This window comes from Leuresthes tenuis, unplaced genomic scaffold (genome assembly GCF_036924035.1).
Source record: "Leuresthes tenuis unplaced genomic scaffold, fLeuTen1.0.hap1 SCAF_23, whole genome shotgun sequence".
NCBI lineage: Eukaryota > Metazoa > Chordata > Actinopteri > Atheriniformes > Atherinopsidae > Leuresthes > Leuresthes tenuis.
In genome coordinates, this window is record NW_027325377.1 from 25438531 (window position 1) to 25462194 (window position 23664).

The following is a 23664-nucleotide window of genomic DNA, read 5'->3' on the forward strand; positions in this document are numbered from 1 at the left end:
GCTTTAAGGGAGTGAGCTTTAAGGGGGTGATTTTCAACAGAGTGAGGTTTAATGGAGTGAGCTACAACAGAGTGAGCTTTAAGGCAGTGAGCTACAACAGAGTGAGCTTTAATAGAGTGAGCGACAACAGAGTGAGCTTTATGGGAGTGAGCTACAACAGAGTGAGCGACAACAGAGTGAGCTTTAACGGAGTGAGCTTTAAGGGAGTGAGCTTTAAGGGAGTGATTTTCAACAGAGTGAGCTTTAAGGGAATGAGCTACAACAGAGTGAGGTTTAATGGAGTGAGCTACAACAGAGTGAGCTTTAAGGCAGTGAGCTACAACAGAGTGAGCTTTAATAGAGTGAGCGATAACAGAGTGAGCTTTATGGGAGTGAGCTACAACAGAGTGAGCTTTAACAGAGTGAGCTTTAAGGGAGTGAGCTTCAACAGAGTGAGCTACAACAGAGTGAGCTTTAAAAGAGTGAGCTTTAAGGGAGTGAGCTTCAACAGAGTGAGCTTCAACAGAGTGAGCTTTAATAGAGTGAGCTACAACAGAGTGAGCTTCAACAGAGTGAGCTACAACAGAGTGAGCTTTAACAGAGTGAGCTTTAATAGAGTGAGCGACAACAGAGTGAGCTTTAACAGAGTGAGCTTTAATAGAGTGAGCTACAACAGAGTGAGCTACAACAGAGTGAGCTTCAACAGAGTGAGCTTCAACAGAGTGAGCTTCAACAGAGTGAGCTACAACAGAGTGAGCTTTAACAGAGTGAGCTTTAACGGAGTGAGCTTCAACAGAGTGAGCTTTAATAGTGAGCTACAACAGAGTGAGCTTCAACAGAGTGAGCTACAACAGAGTGAGCTTTAACAGAGTGAGCTTCAACAGAGTGAGCTTCAACAGAGTGAGCTTCAACAGAGTGAGCTATAACAGAGTGAGCTACAACAGAGTGAGCTTTAATAGAGTGAGCTACAACAGAGTGAGCTTCAACAGAGTGAGCTACAACAGAGTGAGCTTTAACAGAGTGAGCTTTAACGGAGTGAGCTTCAACAGAGTGAGCTTTAATAGAGTGAGCTACAACAGAGTGAGCTTCAACAGAGTGAGCTACAACAGAGTGAGCTTTAACAGAGTGAGCTTTAACAGAGTGAGCTTCAACAGAGTGAGCTTCAACAGAGTGAGCTATAACAGAGTGAGCTACAACAGAGTGAGCTTTAATAGAGTGAGCTACAACAGAGTGAGCTTCAACAGAGTGAGCTACAACAGAGTGAGCTTTAACAGAGTGAGCTTTAACAGAGTGAGCTTCAACAGAGTGAGCTTCAACAGAGTGAGCTTCAAAAGAGTGAGCTATAACAGAGTGAGCTACAACAGAGTGAGCTTTAATAGAGTGAGCTACAACAGAGTGAGCTACAACAGAGTGAGCTTCAACAGAGTGAGCTTCAACAGAGTGAGCTTCAACAGAGTGAGCTTTAATAGAGTGAGCGACAACAGAGTGAGCTACAACAGAGTGAGCTATAACAGAGTGAGCTTCAACAGAGTGAGCTTCAACAGAGTGAGCTTCAACAGAGTGAGCTTTAACAGAGTGAGCTTCAACAGAGTGAGCTTCAACAGAGTGAGCTTCAAAAGAGTGAGCTATAACAGAGTGAGCTACAACAGAGTGAGCTTTAATAGAGTGAGCTACAACAGAGTGAGCTACAACAGAGTGAGCTTCAACAGAGTGAGCTTCAACAGAGTGAGCAACAACAGAGTGAGCTATAACAGAGTGAGCTTCAACAGAGTGAGCTTCAACAGAGTGAGCTTCAACAGAGTGAGCTTCAACAGAGTGAGCTTCAACAGAGTGAGCTTTAACAGAGTGAGCTACAACAGAGTAAACTGCCCCAGATGAGAGAAAACAAGGCTGCTGCACAAATAAAGGCGACAGGAATGTAAAAACTGATTTGTGTCAACAAAGCTTCTCTCAAAATATTTGAGTCCAATTAAACATCATGAAATGACATTCAACCTTTAAGATTTCCCATATTTCTGACTTGTTAGATGTCCTCTGTGCATGACAGCGTTACACATCAGTCATTTCTGCTCCATTGTGCTGATTATCATAAGCCTGATATGAAGGCAGTTGGCACGCTGTGTGACAAAAATCACAACGAACAGATTAAATAACAGCAGTTAATTGCTCTTGTTTTATCTCTGACTTCAACCAATCAGCTAATGCTGATATACAGAATAAAGCTTTAAATAAATACCTTTTTTCTTTGTTTAAATCAGGACGAGACAAGAAAGGGGAAATTAACTTGAATCAGGTCAAAGAATCTTTTCCAACACACCTGATCCACATGAATGAGAAATTATAAAGCCTCTGCAGAGCTCCACGAGGAGCTGATGAGCCCCATTCATTTGAATGCACCAGATAATCATACAGCACCAAGCGTGAGTATTCACCCCCTTTGGTAGGTTTCATCACATCAGCACAGCATGCTTTCAGCCTCAACCCTTTAGCTTTCAGAACAGAATTTAAGATTCTTCTCCTCACATATAAAGCTCTTAATGACCGAGCTCCATCACATCTTAAAGATCTCACAGTTGGATATTTCCCCAACAGAGCACTTTGGTCTCAGGCTGCAGGTTTCCTTGTGGTTCCCAGAGTTTCTAAAAGCAGAATGGGAGGCAGAGCCTTCAGTTATCAGGCCCCTAAAAGCAGAATGGGAGGCAGAGCCTTCAGTTATCAGGCCCCTAAAAGCAGAATGGGAGGCAGAGCCTTCAGTTATCAGGCCCCTAAAAGCAGAATGGGAGGCAGAGCCTTCAGTTATCAGGCCCCTCTCTGTGGGATAAATTTGTTGTGACACAATCATTATTTTTATTTTTCAGGGACATGCAGAGAACTGCAGCCCCCTGATAAAAAAAGAAAAACCAGAATAAACCACCAGAGACGTGAGTCAAACCTCAGGATCACCAGCATCAGCTGTCTAGAAGATCATGAAGAAGAAAGAATGCTCTGGTAGGCCGAGGAGGACAGAAGAATCCTCACTGTGGGAAAGAAACATCCTCAAAGGCCCGTCCAACGGATCAGAACCATCTTCAGGAGGCAGGTGTGTCTCTGTCAGAGACGACTGTCCACAGAAGACTTCATGAACAGAAGCACAGAGGCTACACTGCTACATGCTAACCGCTAGTTAGCCACTGCTACATGCTAACCGCTAGTTAGCCACAGAAACACAGAGGCTACACTGCTACATGCTAACCGCTAGTTAGCCACTGCTACATGCTAACCGCTAGTTAGCCACAGAAACAGGATGGACACGTCACAGTTTGGCAAAAAGTCCTTAAAGGAGCTGCAGAGTTCTGGGAAAAGGTGTTCTGGACAGACCGGACCCAGATGAACCTGCATCAGAGTGATGGCAGGAAGAAAGTGTGGAGACCAACAGGAACCAAGATCCACAGCATAGCAGCTGCTCTGCTGAACACGGTGGGGGGGGCATGTCTGGCTGCCACAGGTTCTGCTGCCACAGGTTCTGCTGCCACAGGTTCTGCTGCCACAGGTTCTGCTGCCACAGGTTCTGCTCACTTATCTTCACTGATGATGGAGCTGCTCCATCAACTCTGAGCTGGATAGAAACATCTGATCTGCTCCAGTTCCAGTAAATGCCTCCAAAGCTTCATCCTGCAACAAGATAATGATCCAAACATCCTGCTGAGCAGCACCAGAGTTTCTCAGAGCTGAAACATGGCCGAGCCCGTCAGCTGGTTCCGATCCAGCTGGTTCAGATCCAGCTGAGCTTCTATCTGCCGAAGGAGAGACTTAAAGGGACAAACTGAGGGCTGAACATGGCTGCTTTAATGCAGCCTCCATCACTCTGTCCCAAACAGAATCAGAAAACATTTAATTCGACAGATAATATTGTCGGTGGTGAGTAATTCTTACATTGGATGACCTTAAGCCTTGGCAACAGCAACCTTATGAGCAACTGAAATGTTCCTCTTCAAGATGCTGAGGCTTTCTCTCACGACTCCAACCTCCGACTTCTCTGACACGAGAAAATGTGTCTCCTGAAAACCAGCACTACAGAAATGATGCCATTTCTCTTTTCAGATGGTAGAAATCTCAGCGTGGGATGAAGCAACCTCACAGAGTCCCACTTGGCCTGAGAACCAGACTGTGATCTCCAACAAACAGACAGGCCGTCCCTCTGGGAGGAGATGTCTTAATCAGAGGAGAGGGCGACCGGACAGGCATGAAGCTCTGGGACACAGCGCCGACCATCCTTCACATACAGGTGAAGTGTGTTCAAACACAAACATACAAACAAGGATGAGATGACACGAACAGGCGGATTATTCGGGAGCAGCTGTGAGTGGGAGGACTCTGGACCAGTCAACATCTCCTTTAAGTGTTTGACAAGCAGACTCTGTAAAGGAGGTCCATGAGGACACCCCCCCTTTGTTGGCCGACTGTCACACTTGTTAACTTTGTGTCCCCCGGTGCTGCTTTTCATCTGAGGCCATTTTAAAAGAATGTAAATGTGATTTATTTATCCATTTCGGTACCAAAGTGCTTTACAGCAGATAATAAATAAAGAAAAGAATGAGTACAAAACAATAAAATAACAGTAAACGCAATGAAATACAGCAAAATTGAATAAGAGAATATAAAAGAGTCACCATACTACTGGGGTTAAATTCCCCCAAACACATATTTTTCTCACTTTTACTTTCATTAGAATTAAGAAAGTTAAGCTCCAGCCAGGTCTTTATGTCACTTCAACAGCTCAGCAGAGGTTTGACAGGCGGGTAGATCTGGATGCCATCAGCAGAGCAGTGAAATGTAAATATAAATGTGATTTATTTCTACAGCCCTTTACAACAATCAATTTCGGTTTACAGCAGATGATAAATACAGAAAAGAATAAGTACAAAACAATAAAATAACAGGAAACGCAATGAAATACAGCAAAATTGAATAAGATAACATAAAAGTGTCACCATACTACTGGGTATTAAAAGCCATATGAAATAAATGTGTTTTTAGCCCTGATTTAAAGAGGCCCAGGTCAGAAATAAGATGCATCTTGAGGGGGGGGGGCTTATTCCAGAGCCTGGGGGCAGCAGCAGAAAAGGCTCGGTCACCCCAGGGCTTTTATTTTGACCTGAACACTTCCAGCTAAAGTTGATTTGTTGACCTCAGAGCTCTACCAGGACAGTTAAAAGCTCAGATAAATACGATGGGGTGAGGCTGTTAAGAGCTTTAAAACCTAACTTTAAAAGTTTAAAATCAGTTCTATAAAGGACAGGAAGCCAAAGAAGGGAGTTAAGAACAGGAGGGATGTGCACAGGTCTGTTAGTGTTGGTTAAAGACGGGCAGCAGCAGCATTTTGCACCAGTTGAAGGCGACTGAGAGAAGTCTGGGAGACGCAGACATAAAGTCCATTACTGTAGTCAAACCTTGAACTTATTAGGGCATTGAGGCTTTAAAACATTTTAACTTTGGCCAGGAGACGCAGCTGGAAAAAACTCGTCCTGACAACATTATTAATTTGTTTGTCAAACTTCAGATGACTGTCAAAGGTCAAAGGTCAAAAGCACATTTTAGCTCAGTTATACAGAGGGCTTCACACCAGTGGATCGAACCACTAATCCCACACTCAGCAGACAATCTGCTGGTCTGTCTGAGCAAGTGTTGCAGGAATGTGACATCATGCATGTCCAGTATGTCACGGCGAAGCTGGTTCCTGAGTGATGTGGTGCAGCTCCAAACCAAATCGGGACCCCATCATGTCTGATTTACAGTGACTACACTTTAATCTGTGCTCATTTTCTACTGCTGTGATTCAGTTTGTGTTGTTTCACAAAAATAATCCAAGTAAATGTGTTCAGATGCTACTGGAAACCAGTAAGTAGTAGCTGCACATTACCACCCTGAATGATTACACCTGAGGTTGTGATAGTCGTGTTTCTGTGCATTTTAGTGTAAATTCGAACATAATTTTCTAAAAGAAAATCTGTAAAATTATTTATTTAAGTGGTGAATGTTTAAAACTGGAGAATGCTCTTTCACAACAGCACCCCTCACTGGTGGAGTGCCTCAAGGGTCCAGTTTGGGCCCAGTCAGGAAGCAGAACATCCCATTTCACTGCTCTGCTGATGGCATCCAGGTCGACCTGCCTGTCAAACCTCTGCTGAGCTGTCGAAGTGACACAAAGACCTGGCTGGAGCTTAACTTTCTTAATTCTAATGAAAGTAAAAGTGAGAAAAAGATGTGTTTGGGGGAATTTAACCCCTGCAGAGCCTCTCCTGGCACTCGCTCAGCTCCTCCTCCAGCAGGTAGAAATCTGGGAATCATTTTAAAACAGATAGTGCAGCCACTAAAACTCATTTTAATCAGCTGAGTTACTGCCACCTGGTTCTTGGACTTCTGTGATTCTTTGTATTTGGGCCCAGATCAATAATCTGTTGGTCCAAACTTTAACTGGGCTGAAACGGGCCGATCACAGAACTCTCTCAGTCTGTTTCCAGATTGATTTTCAAATTTTGTTGGTCACTTTGAAGCTTTTAAATGATTAAAAATAAATAAATGACGTGAAATAAGATCTTTTAAAGAGAGGGATACACATGATAGGTACATTTCACCACCGAGATCCAGAGTAAACACACAGAATACGACAGAGTTGGCTTCATTTAAACGATCTTTCCCTTCTTAACTTTATGGGGGAACAGGAGTCAGGAGCCCACCAAGTATAATTTATTAATGGATTCACTTAGCCAAGCTGGCTGATGGCTCCACACAGTTAAATACAATCCTCTCGGTGTTCCTTACACTCAGAGCGAAGGAGTTTAGATACGAGCTGTTACAGGGTGACGAAGAAGGACCCAAGACAGAGTTCAGAGTGGCATCAGGAAGCTAAAGAAGCAAACTAAGGAAAGGATCTGACAATGAACAAAGAAGCCAAGGAGTATTTAGACTGAAGAAGGTGGAAACAAGGCAACAAACCAGGCAAATGAACACCAACGGGTCAGTTTCTGTTGTTCAAGTCACGCTTTAACATCAAACTATCCTCAGTGTGGACCTGGTGGAGTCGGGTGGTTGATCCCCAGAGACCAGACCAGAGGACTCTGATCTGATTAGCTGACAGCTGATCAGGATCCAAGGAGTTTAGACCCGAAGGAGTCTGATATAAAAGCATTTATTTCCTGCCGTTTTTCTCTCAGAGGATCAAACAAACAGCATTTGCAGAGGGTTAAAACTCATCTCAATCATATCACATGTTCTGTTTCCCCCTCACAAAACACACAGCTTCATTTCCTCAGCTGAACACCACCCAGCTCTAATTTAATTAATGAGATATTAAAAAAGACGGATGAAAAACAAGCCAGCGGGCTGCCAGTAGCCCACAAGCACAGTGATGAGGTGTCACAGTGATGCAGTAACCATCCAGGAGAAAGCATCCAGTTATATCTGCCATCTGAGTCTGATCTCAACTGCATTTACCAACTATTTATCCTGTGAAACGCACTGTGGTGCAAACTGTCTTATGACCAGGTGCCGAAAAGCTTCAGCGAACCAATGTTGCAAATATGTGTAAAATCCAAGTGACACAAACACACGTGATGAGCTTATTTCCACATATTCACACAACCTCAGATCTCCTTTTATCAGCTTTATATACTAATTGTGAGACTGCAGCACGATCTGTTTCTACAGTGGACCAGGAAGGCCTGTGATGAGTTTAATGAGGTCCCTCTACTTCCTCTCCTCTTTGATACTCAGTGAAGGAATCTCCAATTAGCTCTTTTTCATGGCTGCCTTCTTTCAGGAAACACCCAGAATCTTTCCGTGTACATTAGTCCTGTCAGATGATGAGTTCACGCCACCTTTGATTCATTCACAGAGCGTCCAGGGTGTGTTTTTCTTTACCCATCGTGGTCAGTACATTGTTAAATGCAAAGGAAGGGAAAAAGAGGAATTGAACAATGTCTAATCAAGAAAACAAAGAGGCCCAGGAGTAGTTTGTCGTATCCAAGTCAATCACCGTATCCTGGGGAAGTAAGTGGCTGGAAACGGGCTTCACTGATGCAACAGAGCGGGCTGCAATCAGGAACTGAGGCCTGGCAATCTGCAGCCCTCCTGCCTCCACCTCCATCTCCCCTCTAATTATTCCTTCCACATGCTTCCTGTCTTCTTCTCTTTCTCACCTCTCCTGCGCTCTCTCGGCTGAGACGGATCATGACATCAAGCGCTGTAAACGCTGCCAAGATCGGAGCACAAGGCCAAGACTGATGGAGAACAGGAATGAGATCCACTTTTAACTGTGAAACCTGCACTGGAAACACTTAAAAACACGTGGAAAAGACTTCGAATTATCCCCCAACACACACACAATGCTACAGATCCTTGCTACTGGTCCTCTTCAGTTCTCTGTTGCTCAGCTTTTTCGTTTCTCATCGTTCAGTCTCTGTATCTTAAGTTTAGTTCTTGGTTTTCTGGCTCAGCCGTGTTTTCTGCACCTTCCCTGTTTGGATAAACTTTGGACTTCCGCCTCAAGCTTTTTGAAGGCTGTTGGTTCATCTCTCTTATCTGTACACCATTAGCATCTATGCTAACAGTGCCACTCACGCTGCAGTGAAGCAATGATCTACGGCCGTTTTAAGTTGTATTCATCATGAAATCCAGCTTTGTTGGTCCCTCCAACGAGATCAACCTTTTAAAGTTCTCTTTTCTGTTATTTCCAGCTTCTACATAAAAGACATAAAAGAATAGAAATCTGTCAGGTTAATGCCAAATATGAAGCTGCAGTAAAGAAATAGTGGCTTGGATTTGCATAAAACCTGGAAACAGCACAAAAAGCTAAAAAATGGAGCAAGGATAGCTGTTTGCTGCCCATCATATCATTGCTCTATCATTAAGATTAATTTAGAGTAAAAAAAACCTTTGAATGAACTCAGAGGGAATTTTAAAGTGGAACTTTTGACCTTCCACTGAAGAAATATTCAATATTTAACTACAATGAATTCAGCTAATACAGAAGCTGTTTTATGCATCTGGTTCAATTTCTTAGTTAAAAACTAAAAACAACACCAAAAGTAGCCAATTAAAAACCTTTTTCTACCTTTTCTCTTTGAGAATAAAAGATATGTTGAATGTTTTCAGGCTTATTGTCGCAGTAACCAAAATAATAATAATAGCAGAGGTGAAAACTTAGTCTAAGATATATATATCTTGTTATGCACCAAATATACAGATGTGAGCTGCAGGATGGATTACAGCATGTGCACAATGACACTTAACAGCTCTCTGCTCAGCTTTAAGACTATCCGGGCAGACAGAGACTGCAGACAGAGCGCTAACAGTAAAGGAGGAGGATCACAGAGCTGGTTAACAACAGATGGTGGAATCCTGGACCTGGCTGCAGGAACAGCTCTAACAGCTCTCTGCTCAGCTTTAAGACTATCCGGGCAGACAGAGACTGCAGACAGAGCGCTAACAGTAAAGGAGGAGGATTACAGAGCTGGTTAACAACAGATGGTGCCATCCTGGACCTGGCTGCAGGAACAACTCTAACAGCTCTCTGCTCAGCTTTAAGACTATCCGGGCAGACAGAGACTGCAGACAGAGCGCTAACAGTAAAGGAGGAGGATCACAGAGCTGGTTAACAACAGATGGTGCCATCCTGGACCTGGCTGCAGGAACAACTCTAACAGCTCTCTGCTCAGCTTTAAGACTATCCGGGCAGACAGAGACTGCAGACAGAGCGCTAACAGTAAAGGAGGAGGATCACAGAGCTGGTTAACAACAGATGGTGGAATCCTGGACCTGGCTGCAGGAACAACTCTAACAGCTCTCTGCTCAGCTTTAAGACTATCCGGGCAGACAGAGACTGCAGACAGAGCGCTAACAGTAAAGGAGGAGGATCACAGAGCTGGTTAACAACAGATGGTGGAATCCTGGACATGTCTCTGCAGCCCAGATGTTGAACTGCTGGCTGTGAGTTTCTGTCTCAGTTCACCTGAGTTACCTGCTGACGCTGTGTGTGACATCATCAGCTGAGTTGTTGCTAAGCAACAGAAACAACAGCCCAACCCACTGATGGAGACCTCTGAAGGTTCCTACCACACCTTCCTCTCTGCTGCACTTCAGCTCAACAAAAGTTTGTCGAGCAATTTTTATATAATTTCCTTTTTCAACCCCTTGAAACTAAATCATTCAGCAGCAACATAATTTCCCTTTAGGGATTAATAAATTATAATTGAAGTTAAATGAATTTAACTGGATTGAGTGAAAGATAAAAAAGTTCTTTAACCACCCAAATATTACTCGAGGCACTTTCATCTTTATACTGAAACTATACTTTCTTTCTTTACGCTTAATGATGACCTTTTATTCTCCGAACCAGACTGAAACACAGGTTTATACTTTGTACAATTTCACAAGACAAGAGGCTGTTTGTGAGGGTGTTTACATTAGAATAAAGTGATATTTTATGGCCCGTTTGGACAGTTTATAGGAAATCTGAACACACATGGAGGGGAAATAATTAGCCAAACATCGCTATCCTTAAATTAGCCACAAAGGTCATTATTTTGGATTCCTTTCCACTGGGTTTTTGTATCTGTTTGAAATATGTTGTTAATATATTTTCAGAGGGTTTTAAAGTAAAACTCTTCATGAACAGGCTAATTTTCAGAGAAAGAAGCCCACTGGGGCAGCTGGAGGAAGGATTTCTTCATATCTCCGATTCTTTTTGCAGTTAATAACAATCACCACAACGTACCGGGATATTTCAAACCATATATCCTATTTACTGACTGTTAATGGCTCTGGTGTTTTTAGAGGAAGCGTGTTTAATGTCATCAGAAGTAATTAAAGACCCGAGCTGAAAGTCAGTGCCAGAAACAGAGAGAAGAAGTCAGAAAACCACAGCTACAGAAGAGACTTCAGAGCTTAACTAACAACCTGCAGAGCCAGAATCCACCAGTTCAATGAGAGCTTTATGCAGCTGGAAACCAGGGAAGAGCTTCTATTACCAAACCATTCTTTCCTCCATCAGTGTTGAACAACACATGAAATAATGGATAGTAAACCAATTAAATAATATAAAATAAAAGTTTTGGATCAGCAGGTAAAGGATAGAAAAGAGCTGGTATTAAGCTTGTATCACTGCTCTTTGACACATCGTGTTACGATGAGAGGATGAAGAATAAACTCACATCAGCACTTCCAAAGATGCTAATTAGCAGCAGCTAACTTGAGGCTTATTTACATGCGTGACCTGTTGCTTTGGTGAGGGAATCTATCCTGTTACAACAGAGCTTTGACATCTAAAATGCTGTCTGGGAAGCAGCTGATCTAATTTTCTCGGTAGCAAAGACTCCTGTCTGCGGATGCAGGGCAGCAGCTGTGTTTGTCTGAGGGCACCGAGAGGCCAGCGGTTGCCAGGAGCTGAGTACCAGACAGACGGATGGATATATGGCCTCACAGAGTGACTGACACAGAAAAAAACAAACAGGAGTGGAGCTCACACTGATTTAACAGCACTATGTGGGAGCAGCATGATGGCATAGTCACACACTGCTTTGAAACAAAGAGAAAGCTGAAAATCTGGCCTTAAACATGGAAATATACATCAGAATATGCTCATGATCGGCACCTAAAGCCTAAAGGGAACCTTTCCAAACTCTCTGGAGTTTGATTCAGAGAGAATTAAGTGTCTAAATTAAAGCAAATCTTGGTTAATTTTGGTCTCCACTGAACGTAACTTTGCCAAACTCAAAGTGTTCAGGATTAAAATGGATCATAACCAGAAGTAAAACCCCTTTTTCTCCCAGTTCCACGCCTGTTTCTTCTGTCCTGCTGGAGATTCAGGTGGGATTCAGGTGGGAATCAGGTGGGATGCTGATGGGATGCTGATGGGATGCTGATGGGATGCTGATGGGATGATGATGGGATGATGTTGGCTCCAGCTGCCACCCTCATATGCAACATGAGGAATGTTAAGCTCACTTCTTCTCTCCACCTGCCAAGATTCATTTTCATTTTCCAAGTTGTGTCCGGCCCAAACTGCTTTAAATTTGATGCTTTAGAGCAGGGGTCGGGAACCTTTTTGACTAAGAGAGCCATGAAAGCAAAAAATTTGGAAATTTATTTCAATGAGAGCCATATGATATATTTTAGTAGCTCTCGGCACGCTTTCTTTCTGCTGTCTCCTGCCGGGTATTTTGATGCAAAGGTTTGATGCAAAATTAGACACACCGCAGAATTTGCTCTCTCCACAAAGGCGAATTCTTCAGTCCATTCGGCCTGAAATGTACGATACTCGTCATCTTTTTTTCTTTTCGCCATCTTCTTCGTCGAAGGGTTAGCTTTGAGCTAATGACCGAGCAGACTGATTCAAAAGGGGGCGTTTACCTGTTTTACAACGGCCAACGTAGTCCAGTATCATCCAATTAAAATAATGCTCCTGCAGCCCTGAACAGGACATGAAAAATCGATGGATGGATTAAAACAAGTGAGAATATTTTGTTTTATCTGCGATGCAGTCATCAAAAGAGGCCATAGGTTCCCGACCCCTGCATTAGATGAACCATGATGTGAAGAAGCAGCTGACCTTCGACCTCTTTCCTTTTACAGATATAAAGCAGATAAAAAGCCACCTGAGTCCTGTTTGACCAATAAAACCCAAACTCACTTTACTCCCTCTTCTCTGGTAACTCTGGTTACTCTGGTGGGCCCCACAGGAAACCATCACTGCAGCTCACTGCTGCTGAAGCTGCTGGATCAGGGGTTCACTTAGTTTTACACTCACTGCTGCTGAAGCTGCTGGATCAGGGGTTCACTTAGTTTTACACTCACTGCTGCTGGATCAGGGGTTCACTTAGTTTTACACTCACTGCTGCTGAAGCTGCTGGATCAGGGGTTCACTTAGTTTCACACTCACTGCTGCTGCAAGCTGCTGGATCAGGGGTTCACTTAGTTTTACACTCACTGCTGCTGAAGCTGCTGGATCAGGGGTTCACTTAGTTTTACACTCACTGCTGCTGCTGGATCAGGGTTTCACTTAGTTTTACACTCACTGCTGCTGAAGCTGCTGGATCAGGGGTTCACTTAGATTTACACTCACTGCTGCTGAAGCTGCTGGATCAGGGGTTCACTTAGTTTTACACTCACTGCTGCTGAAGCTGCTGGATCAGGGGTTCACTTAGTTTTACACACTGCTGCTGAAGCTGCTGGATCAGGGGTTCACTTAGTTTTACACTCACTGCTGCTGAAGCTGCTGGATCAGGGGTTCACTTAGATTTACACTCACTGCTGCTGAAGCTGCTGGATCAGGGGTTCACTTAGTTTTACACTCACTGCTGCTGAAGCTGCTGGATCAGGGGTTCACTTAGTTTTACACACTGCTGCTGAAGCTGCTGGATCAGGGGTTCACTTAGTTTTACACTCACTGCTGCTGCTGGATCAGGGTTTCACTTAGTTTCTCACTCACTGCTGCTGCTGGATCAGGGGTTCACTTAGTTTTACACTCACTGCATCTGCGTTTTGTCTCAGTTGTTGTTAAATAAATAATTACACAGTGTAATATGTCATGTTGTTGTTATCTGAGGATGAGGAAATGTTCTATGAAACTAATCGGATTAAAGGAATCAATCAATAGAGCCCAGGAGGTTAATTTTAGAGCTTTAGATCTTTGAATTCAGCCTCTCGTGTTGTTTCTGTCCACATCTGCAGCCTCCTGCCACAGAAACAGGCTCAAAGAGCTCAAAAGTGCAGGAAAAGGCAATTTTTCACTTTTGGGTGTGAAGAAAAAGTCACCGCCGGCTTATATAATGCAGAACCGGCTCATACCAGCGTCGGTGCAGCAATACCTCAGGATGAGACAGGTACACAACGCAGAGCCGTGTTCTTCGGTCTGTGGTCAGACAGAACGTCATTACGGCGAAAAGAAACGCAGAAAAAAAAGAAAGGAGGTGAGCAGAAACACTTTCCTGCTTCTGGATGACAAGTCAGGGGGTAAATGGCTTGTTATGGCAACTGCCATGCTAATATCATGCTAGTATCATGCTAATATCATGCTAGTGTCATGATAGTATCATGTTAGTATCATGCTAGTATCATGCTAAGATCATGCTAATATCATGCTAATATCATGCTAATGTCATGCTAGTATCATGCTAATGTCATGCTAGTATCATGCTAAGATCATACTAGTATCATGCTAGTATCATGCTAATATCATGCTAGTATCATGCTAAGATCATACTAGTATCATGCTAGTATCATGCTAATATCATGCTAATATCATCCTAATATCATGCTAGTATCATGCTAATATCATCCTAATATCATGCTAATATCATGCTAATATCATCCTAATATCATGCTAATATCATCCTAATATCAAGCTAATATCATGCTAGTATCATGCTAATATCATCCTAATATCATCCTAATATCATGCTAATATCATGCTAATATCATCCTAATATCATCCTAATAGCTGCTGCTTTTGCCAGTTGACCCAAAACTAGTGGGTAGTTGTGGAAACAGAACAAAGAGTGCATGTGTGGGTGTGTGAGAAAGGAACATATGAGGTTTGCTGATAGCCTCGGGTGCAACAGGCAGAAATACACCCAAAAACCCACTTTTTTATGCATTTAAAAAGCAGCATCACACACAATCTGCACAGTCAGATCCAGTTTTGCTGTTATTTCCATCAACCAGCCTGATCATTCCATCCAGAAAGTCATCATCCCACTTTAAAAAGATGAAAAACTGGCCTCCCTGTAACCCAGGGGTCCTCTCTCCATGCAGAGCTTGTGACAGGAGCAGGGGAATCATGACAGATCTGCCACCGCACAACTCTCCTTGCTCAATTATTAATGAGCTGCTTCAAATCTGCAGGGAAACAGAGGAGCCGGGAGCTCGGGGTAAGATGTTTGTCAGCGGTGCTTTTCCTCGCTGCTGAACAAAGTCGCCGGCGTTCGTTTGTGCTGAAACGTTGTGAGAAACAGCAGCAACAGACTGAAAATGATCATTATTTCTGAGTTCTCAGAGAACTCTCCAACAGACTCTTTAAAAAGACAAAGTCTGGAAACACTGAGCTTTAAAGTGAAGTGTTGTCATGAACTTGTGTTTCTCTCTCTCAGCAGGTGTCTCTGGCCTGGTGTTACGCTGCTTTTTGTCCCCTCTTTCCTGTCCTCTCAGCCCCAGCTGGTCCAGGCAGATGGACCCTTTCTGGTTCTGGTTCTGATGGGGGTTTCTTTCTGGTTCTGGTTCTGATGGGGGTTTCTTCCTGTCCACAGCTGTCGCTCAGGATGCGATTAAACACTGTTAGTTGGTGTTATTGGGTTAGTCTGTTCTTGTTTTGTTCCAACAAAAGGTGTGTGAATGTTCTGATGTGTCTTCAAACCATCTTCCTCTTATCTGAGGTCGGGTCAGAACCAACAGGTCCAGCAGGGAAACCCATCCATCTCTCCTCAGCAACACTCTTCAGCTCCTCCTGGAGGATCCTGAGGTGTTCCCAGGTCAGATGGGATATATAATCCCTCCAGTGGGTTCTGGTTCTGACCCGGGGCCTCCTCCCAGGAGGCATCCTAACCAGAGGAACCACCTCAGCTGACTCCTTCATATGTGGAGGAGCAGCGGCTCTACTCCGAGCTCCATCCGGATGATAGAGCTCCTATCCCCAGATGGTGGAGCTCCTCCCCCTATCTCTAAGGCTGAGCCCCGCCCCCCTCTGAAGGAAACTCCTTTCAGCCGCTTGTATCCAGGACCTCCTTCTTTGGGTCAGAACCCAGATCTGTGAGCACAGGTGAGGGTTGGAACAAAGATGGAGCAGGAACCTGAAAGCTTCTCCTTCCGGCTCAGCTTCACCAAACGGACCAGAGCAGCGCCCTCATTACTGCTGACGAAGCCCCGATCCGTCTGTCCATCTCTGATCCAACTCACCATCACTGAGAACCAGGTCCAGAGATGCTGAAACTGCTCCAGCTGAGGCAGAGACTCATCCCGACCCGGAGGGAGCCTTTAACCATTTTCCACTTAAGAACTACCAGCCGTCCATCAGAGATCAACAGTTGAATTGTTGCACCGAGCTGCTTTGTTAACCTGCTGCAGGTGGAAGACTTTAAAGCTTCTTTAAAGCTCATTTCTCCATGTGGAGACACGACTGCGAAGACTCAAGAATCAGCTATTGTACACTTTTTAATGAGACCAGTAACAGCAAACATGACTCACATAATCAGAGATCTGTGTGTTTGTAAGAGGCTGCAGCGCTGAATCAAAGTGTATTTCCTGCATTTCAAAAGGTGCAGAGATGATATTCACACCTGTGGGGTGATATAAATATAAATAAATATAGATATAAATATACTTACAGAAGACAGGGGAGGAGAGTAATCAATGAACGGAAAGATAAGTAGGAAAGTTACATTTGCAACCTATGTTTACTTCTACAACAGCTCATTGAGCATGTTTGTGGTTTTTATTGTAATAAATAGCATATTTCTTTAATTCCGATTGATGATTTTTGTATATTTTTGGACCCAATATGTAAAATAAAAAGTAGGTTAAAGTTCTCCACACAGTCCTCATTTTAACGGTCGTCACTCCTGAAAAGACAAATGTTTCATCCCATAAAAGCTCTTCTTCTTCAGCGCTGTAGCCGTTTTTGAAAGTTTTCTCTCCTGCTTTCACAGCAGCGCTGTCATGCATCATTAGTGGATGAGGAGCTCCTGGTCAGATAAGGAAGTGTTGACATTTTCTGCTCAATAACATACATTTTCATCTTTTTCTTTGATTAAATTTGCATTAATGGGCTCATCTACAAGCCTAAGCTGCCTTTGCTGTGGAATAAAAAACAGCATGAAGCGCATTAAAGCTCAGAGGAGCAATTAAATGAAAACCCCTGCAGGTGTTAACTCAACGCCGCCATTGTTACCAAAAACAGTGTCGCCTTTGGCCTCTGCCCACAATTATGCCACATTCATGCCACATGCTGGCTGACTGACATGAAAAACAACCCTGTGAAAACACAGCTGTAGGTTTCTTCAGCTGCTGAAAAATCTCTGGAGTCATTTTAAAGTCCGCTGGCAATAAATCTAATGAGTTATTAAGATTCCTGACGCTCCGACCGCACACCTGCCCTCATGCAAATGACAGAGTTCCTCCCCAGAGACACACATGCTGAGGCACATGTGGAGATAAGACCGAGTGAGAAAGGTAAGCGGCGCCTGGAAGAAACAGGAAACAGGCATCGTTTGCTGTACTATACGAATTTATCATTTCTATGTTTCACATTTAAAACCGCTTTGGAGAATTAGTTTGTCAAAAAGAATTAACTGACCCAATAAACCTTCATTTATGGATGGAACATCTGAGTCACAATCATTACCGGGCTGGTTAATTTCTCTTTTCGTTCACCCTGTACTCTGAGGCCTTGTACTCGAAACTAATTGAACAGGCACATTTCAGCTGAATCCGGCGTCTCGGGGTGAGTCAGAGCTCCGCTGCTGTTATCGCGGACGGAAACCCGGGAGAATATTACCACATGCCAAAAGAAGCTTTAATTCCCATCAAAATGTGCTCTGTGATTCAAATAAGTGAAAAACTCTGTCGGTCGTGCCATTAAAAACCCTCTTTTGCTCATTCTCTGCTGTGAGCTCTAAAAAGTTGCCCTTTTGAAGGTAGTGAGGCATTAGAGATACCTGAGACATGTTGTGTTGTACAGCCGGGAGGGATAATCTATTCTATAAACACTTTAAATAAGTGTTATCTCGTACTTCCTTTTAATCCAGCAAAAATAAAATGGGAGAAAACATAAAAAACTCCAAGCAGTGACTGCTTTACACAACCTGATGTCACGTAAATAGCTGAAATTATTGCTGATTAAATGACACATTGGGGACACGGATTAGCAAATTTGTCACGGTGAACACACTAATTCTGTCCAGTTATGGTGGTAAGCTTCAATCATTCAATTAATTATAAAGCAAAACAAACACTAGTTTAGGGAATAGAGGGACAGTGGCGATGCTTTGGCTCTAAAAACACTTGGTTAGGGTTAGGAAAGAACAAATCTGCTTTGTTTGAGGCTCTAAAACACTTGGTTAGGGTTAGGAGAGAATGATCTATTTTGTTTGAGGCTCTAAAACACTTGGTTAAGCTTAGGAAATAATGGTTTTCCTAGGCTTAGGCAATGAACACACTTGGTTAGGGTTAGGAAAGAACAAATCTGCTTTGTTTGAGGCTCTGAAACACTTGGTTAGGGTTAGGAGAGAATGATCTATTTTGTTTGAGGCTCTAAAACACTTGGTTGAGCTTAGGAAAGAATGATTTGTGTAGGTTTAGGCAATAAACACACTTGGTTAGGGTTAGGAAATAACAAATCTGCTTTGTTTGAGGCTCTAAAACACTTGGTTAAGCTTAGGAAATAATGTTTTTTCTAGGCTTAGGTAATGAACACACTTGGTTAGGGTTAGGAAAGAACAAATCTGCTTTGTTTGAGGCTCTAAAACACTTGGTTAAGCTTAGGAAATAATGGTTTTTCTGGGCTTAGGCAATGAACACACTTGGTTAGGGTTAGGAAATAACAAATCTGCTTTGTTTGAGGCTCTAAAACACTTGGTTGAGCTTAGGAAATAATGGTTTTTCTAGGCTTAGGCAATGAACACACTTGGTTAGGGTTAAGAAAGAACAAATCTGCTTTGTTTGAGGCTCTAAAACACTTGGTTGAGCTTAGGAAATAATGGTTTTTCTAGGCTTAGGCAATGAACACACTTGGTTAGGGTTAGGAAAGAACAAATCTGTTTTGTTTGAGGCTCTTAGGAGGAGCTTAGGAAAGAATGATTTGTGTCGGTTTAGGCAATGAACACACTTGGTTAGGGTTAAGAAAGAACAAATCTGCTTTGTTTGAGGCTCTAAAACACTTGGTTGAGCTTAGGAAATAATGGTTTTTCTAGGCTTAGGCAATGAACACACTTGGTTAGGGTTAAGAAAGAACAAATCTGCTTTGTTTGAGGCTATAGAACACTTGGTTAAGCTTAGGAAATAATGGTTTTTCTAGGCTTAGGCAATGAACACACTTGGTTAGGGTTAGGAAAGAACAAATCTGCTTTGTTTGAGGCTCTAAAACACTTGGTTAAGCTTAAGAAATTATGTTTTTTCTAGGCTTAGGCAATGAACACACTTGGTTAGGGTTAGGAAAGAATAAATCTGCTTTGTTTGAGGCTCTAAAACACTTGGTTAAGCTTAGGAAATTATGGTTTTTCTAGGCTTAGGCAATGAACACATTTGGTTAGGGTTAGGAAAGAACAAATCTGCTTTGTTTGAGGCTCTAAAACACTTGGTTAAGCTTAGGAAATAATGGTTTTTCTAGGCTTAGGTAATGAACACACTTGGTTAGGGTTAGTAAAGAACAAATCTGCTTTGTTTGAGGCTCTAAAACACTTGGTTAAGCTTAGGAAATAATGTTTTTCTAGGCTTAGGCAATGAACACACTTGGTTAGTGTTAGGAAATAACAAATCTGCTTTGTTTGAGGCTCTAAAACACTTGGTTAAGCTTAGGAAATAATGGTTTTTCTAGGCTTAGGCAATGAACACACTTGGTTAGGGTTAGGAAAGAACAAATCTGCTTTGTTTGAGGCTCTAAAACACTTGGTTAAGCTTAGGAAATAATGGTTTTTCTAGGCTTAGGCAATGAACACACTTGGTTAGGGTTAGGAAATAACAAATCTGCTTTGTTTGAGGCTCTAAAACACTTGGTTGAGCTTAGGAAAGAATGATTTGTGTAGGTTTAGGCAATAAACACACTCGGGTAGGGTTAGTAAAGAACAAATCTACTTTGTTTGAGGCTCTAAAACACTTGGTTAAGCTTAGGAAATAATGGTTTTTCTAGGCTTAGGTAATGAACACACTTAGTTAGGGTTAGGAAAGAACAAATCTGCTTTGTTTGAGGCTCTAAAACACTTGGTTGAGCTTAGGAAAGAATGATTTGTGTAGGTTTAGGCAATAAACACACTCGGGTAGGGTGAGGAAAGAATGATCCGCTTTGTTTGAGGCTCTAAAGATATTTGATTTGAATAAATATTGACTATTTGGGCAGTCAAATTGTACCTGAAAAACTAACTTTCCTCTGAATAAATGAATCTCCAAACTTTGAAACATTTTCTCTTTGACATTCCAGCTTCTTCTTTAGTTGTAACGCAGTTTAATGAAGTTTAAACCTTTGTTTTCTGTTACAATGGTTTATTCTGGCAATTAATATTTTTGGTCTATCCTCAGATCTTTAAGCTGCTTCACATTTATCCAACTCAGTGCTCTACTCTTTAGCTTACCTGCTATTTCTGCTGTAAACAGCATTCCCAAAGCTCCTCAGTGGGTATTAAGTGGATTGATTTTTCAGCAAAACATAATGACCTCTGTGACCACTTACAAGTTCCTGCTAATACTTTGAAGATCATTGAAGCTCTGCAGCTGAAACGTTAGATAATAATCCAACAATAAAACACTGGACAGCTTCAATGTGCGGTTCCAGCTCATTCATACTTCTTTAGACTCGATAAGAACAGCGTCAGAGGGGATGGAAAGTAATTACTGAAGTATAGGCAAAGATAATTCCCTAATCTCCCCTCTTTCCTTTCATCAGGAGCAGCCTTTGCATCCACAACTAATGCAGCCTCCATAATAAATTCCCAGTTGGGACTTTGGTTTCACTGCCCTCCATTTCTCTCCACCCTGCAAACAAAAGCATGAGCTCGTTATTGTTCAAACTGATGGTAACTTGGCCGAAAATCAGCAATTCCCCCCCAAGTCTTCTATCAAAATATTTGTTCAAACCACCCGGGTGGACATATTTGTCAGGATTGAACAGCAGAAATTAAAATTATTGAAGAGCAGTTTAGCAGAGAAGACGGCCTCCGGCATGTTTAGATTAAATCATTTGAGAGCAAAGCAGTGAACTCAGTTTACATCAATGAGCAGCGAAGCTTGAATATGAAGCTTTAAAACCAGATGAACCAACCAAACGAGGGGATTCAGACCTAATTAAACTTCAACTTCACATGCATGGGTCTCAATATGAGATACTAAAGAGAAGGTTGTGCAGTGACTGGTTCCTTGTGGATTTAACCAGACGCAGAGCAGTCATAAAGCTTCATGAAATGCTCAAATATCCTGAATAATTAATGAAACGGGAGGAGAGTACAGACTGTGTTTGAGGTAGATGCTAAACCCCCCGTTTGACATCCATCAGGTGTGTTTTTTTTATGAAAAGGCAGTGATAATAATGGTCTGAAATTAATTATTTATGAAAAGCTGACAGCTAACACAAACGATTTTCAATTACCTGGAAACAGTTGGTTAAAAACACATCCAACAGAGCCAAAGAGGAGATTGCTGTGTACCATGAATTAAGAAAAGCAATTGTTTTCAAGCCAATTCGAATAATGGAAAAGAAAAAGCTTCATTTGAAACTATTTCAGTTCCCAACTTATTTGATTATGTGTAAAAGCTCAGAGCTCCACTTTAAATAAGTAAATGTTCTCTGCTTTTCTTCAAATGAAGCCGTGTTCATCTAAGAAAATACATCCCTGTCGTTCTTAATTACAGGCTGTGCTGGTTTGTCGAGTTACAAAATTCATTTTCATCTCTTTTCTTATGATTTCTTTCAGCAAAAAGCACCGCGTTGATCCTTAAAGCTGCACTAATAAATCAAATCAGGAAAAGGTTTGATGGTGCATGTGTTCCATCGTGGTTCAGTACGTTCTGTTATATCTATTAAGATTTAAAAGTGTTACCAGAAAGTACCAAAAGGCACATTTTCTGATATGTTTGGGTTGGTCACAGCTGTCCTGATTACTTGGAGACATAGAAAATTACCTGAATCTCGGGTGTAAAAGCCTGAAAATACTGTAGGAGTTCAATCTTAGTTGGCTTCAAAGCAACATGGAGGATGGGAATATCCATTAAAGACTAATGCGAATCCTATAAAGACTTCTAAAGAAGCCGGAGTAATGGATGATCTGCTCACTTTTCTCATTATCACAGACCTGATGTCCTGCTTCCATATGCTGGAGTTAAAGATATGTCACCATCTTTTTGGTCTCATTCTTATGTTTTTCTTCAGTTTAACAGCTTGAAAACCTAAAAATTTGAATTTTTACAAAACAAAAGGAAAGAAAGATAAAGTTTTTCTCGCCGGGGCTCAACTGCAGCAGTTTAACTGAGGTCTGCTGAAGCAGTTCGAACTTTGATCTGAATCATTTACGATGGAATCATCCGTATGTGTCGCTTGGAATAATTCGACTGAAACAAAACAGGCTGAAAATATGTTGTTTTTCTCTCTCGACAGCTTCAGAGCACAGCTGCAGATAAGCAGCTATGAACAATAAAAACAATCATATCAAATCTCTGTATTATTTACCAGAAGAAAATATGACATTTCATGAATAATTTCAACAGATTTGAATGTTTGTCACACCTCTGCTGCTGATTCCCTGTAAAATCACTGGTTTTATCACTTTCAGCACATTAGCTGCAGTTGCATCACTTCTTGATCTGTTAGTACCAACATTTATATCATACCATGAACTATGTGAAGAGGTAGGTTGGAAATGTGTTTACTTCTGATTCGGTTATGATGGCAGCACAGTAGAGGAGGTCTCCGGGTACAGGCAGAGACCAATTAAACAGTAAAACCGGACCGATCAATGGGTCAACATTGGGTTTGTTAGAGCCAGACTTGGCCAGTAGAAGTGCAGAACATTAGCTAACAATATAAAATGTTCATGTATGTATTTTATATGTTTCAAATATGTATTTCTATCTGAATGAAGTCAGCAGCAAAGTACTCGCTAACCCAGAGATGTCCCCAGCTAAGCTAACTTTAAGCTAATTTTAAGCTAACTTTAAGCTAATTTTAAGCTAACTTTTAGCTAAGTTTTACATAACTTTTAGCTAACTTCTACATAACTTTTAGCTAACTTCTACATAACTTCTAGCTAACTTTTAGATAACTTTTAGATAACTTTAAGCTAACTTTAAGCTAACTTTAAGCTAACTTTAAGCTAACTTTTAGATAACTTTTAGATAACCAGTGCACTTTATGTAAAATAAATACACAATGAATTAAAGTTTTGGTTCAAAGCCTTCAGAGGTGAGATTGAAATGTTCGTGCATTTATCAGGACAACTTTCTATTCAGTTGGATTAATGTCATTAATTGATATGGATCAATTCATACATCATATTAGATTGTAAATCCTCTGGGTTTATGTTTGCCTTTTGGTCGACAGCAGACAGAGTGACAGAGTGACAGCGGGAGGTTTGATGCCAAGGCAGATGAACATGATTAGCTGAGTCTTAGGTTGGGCCTGAGCAGGCTGCACAAGCTTTCCTGGGCCGCCTCCTGTGTGCCTCACCTGTGCCTCACCTGTGCCTCACCTGTGCCTCACCTGTGACCTCCGGCTCGACCATCGTTCCTCTTTCTAAATAAACTCTTTTACTCACGGCAGAACTGGCTCGTAGCAGATGAAAGACGAAGGATTTTCAGATTTAATCTAAAGATATGACTTTGTTTGAGTTCTATTCCCTAAAAATAAGCATGTTTATGCTGCTAAAAATGTTCATCTGTGTTCATCTCTGTTATTGCTTTTTTTATTAGGGTTTTTTGAGGTTCATGGAGCTTATTGCACCACACAAACGTAGCCAG

General features: G+C 42.0%; 1 protein-coding gene across 1 annotated transcript in view; it reads right to left on the reverse strand.

Moving 5' to 3' along the window:
• Positions 1 to 23664, reverse strand: part of slc2a13a (solute carrier family 2 member 13a) — an 80889-nt gene that overhangs the window by 31462 nt on the left and 25763 nt on the right. The gene's annotated exons all lie outside the window — the stretch shown is intronic.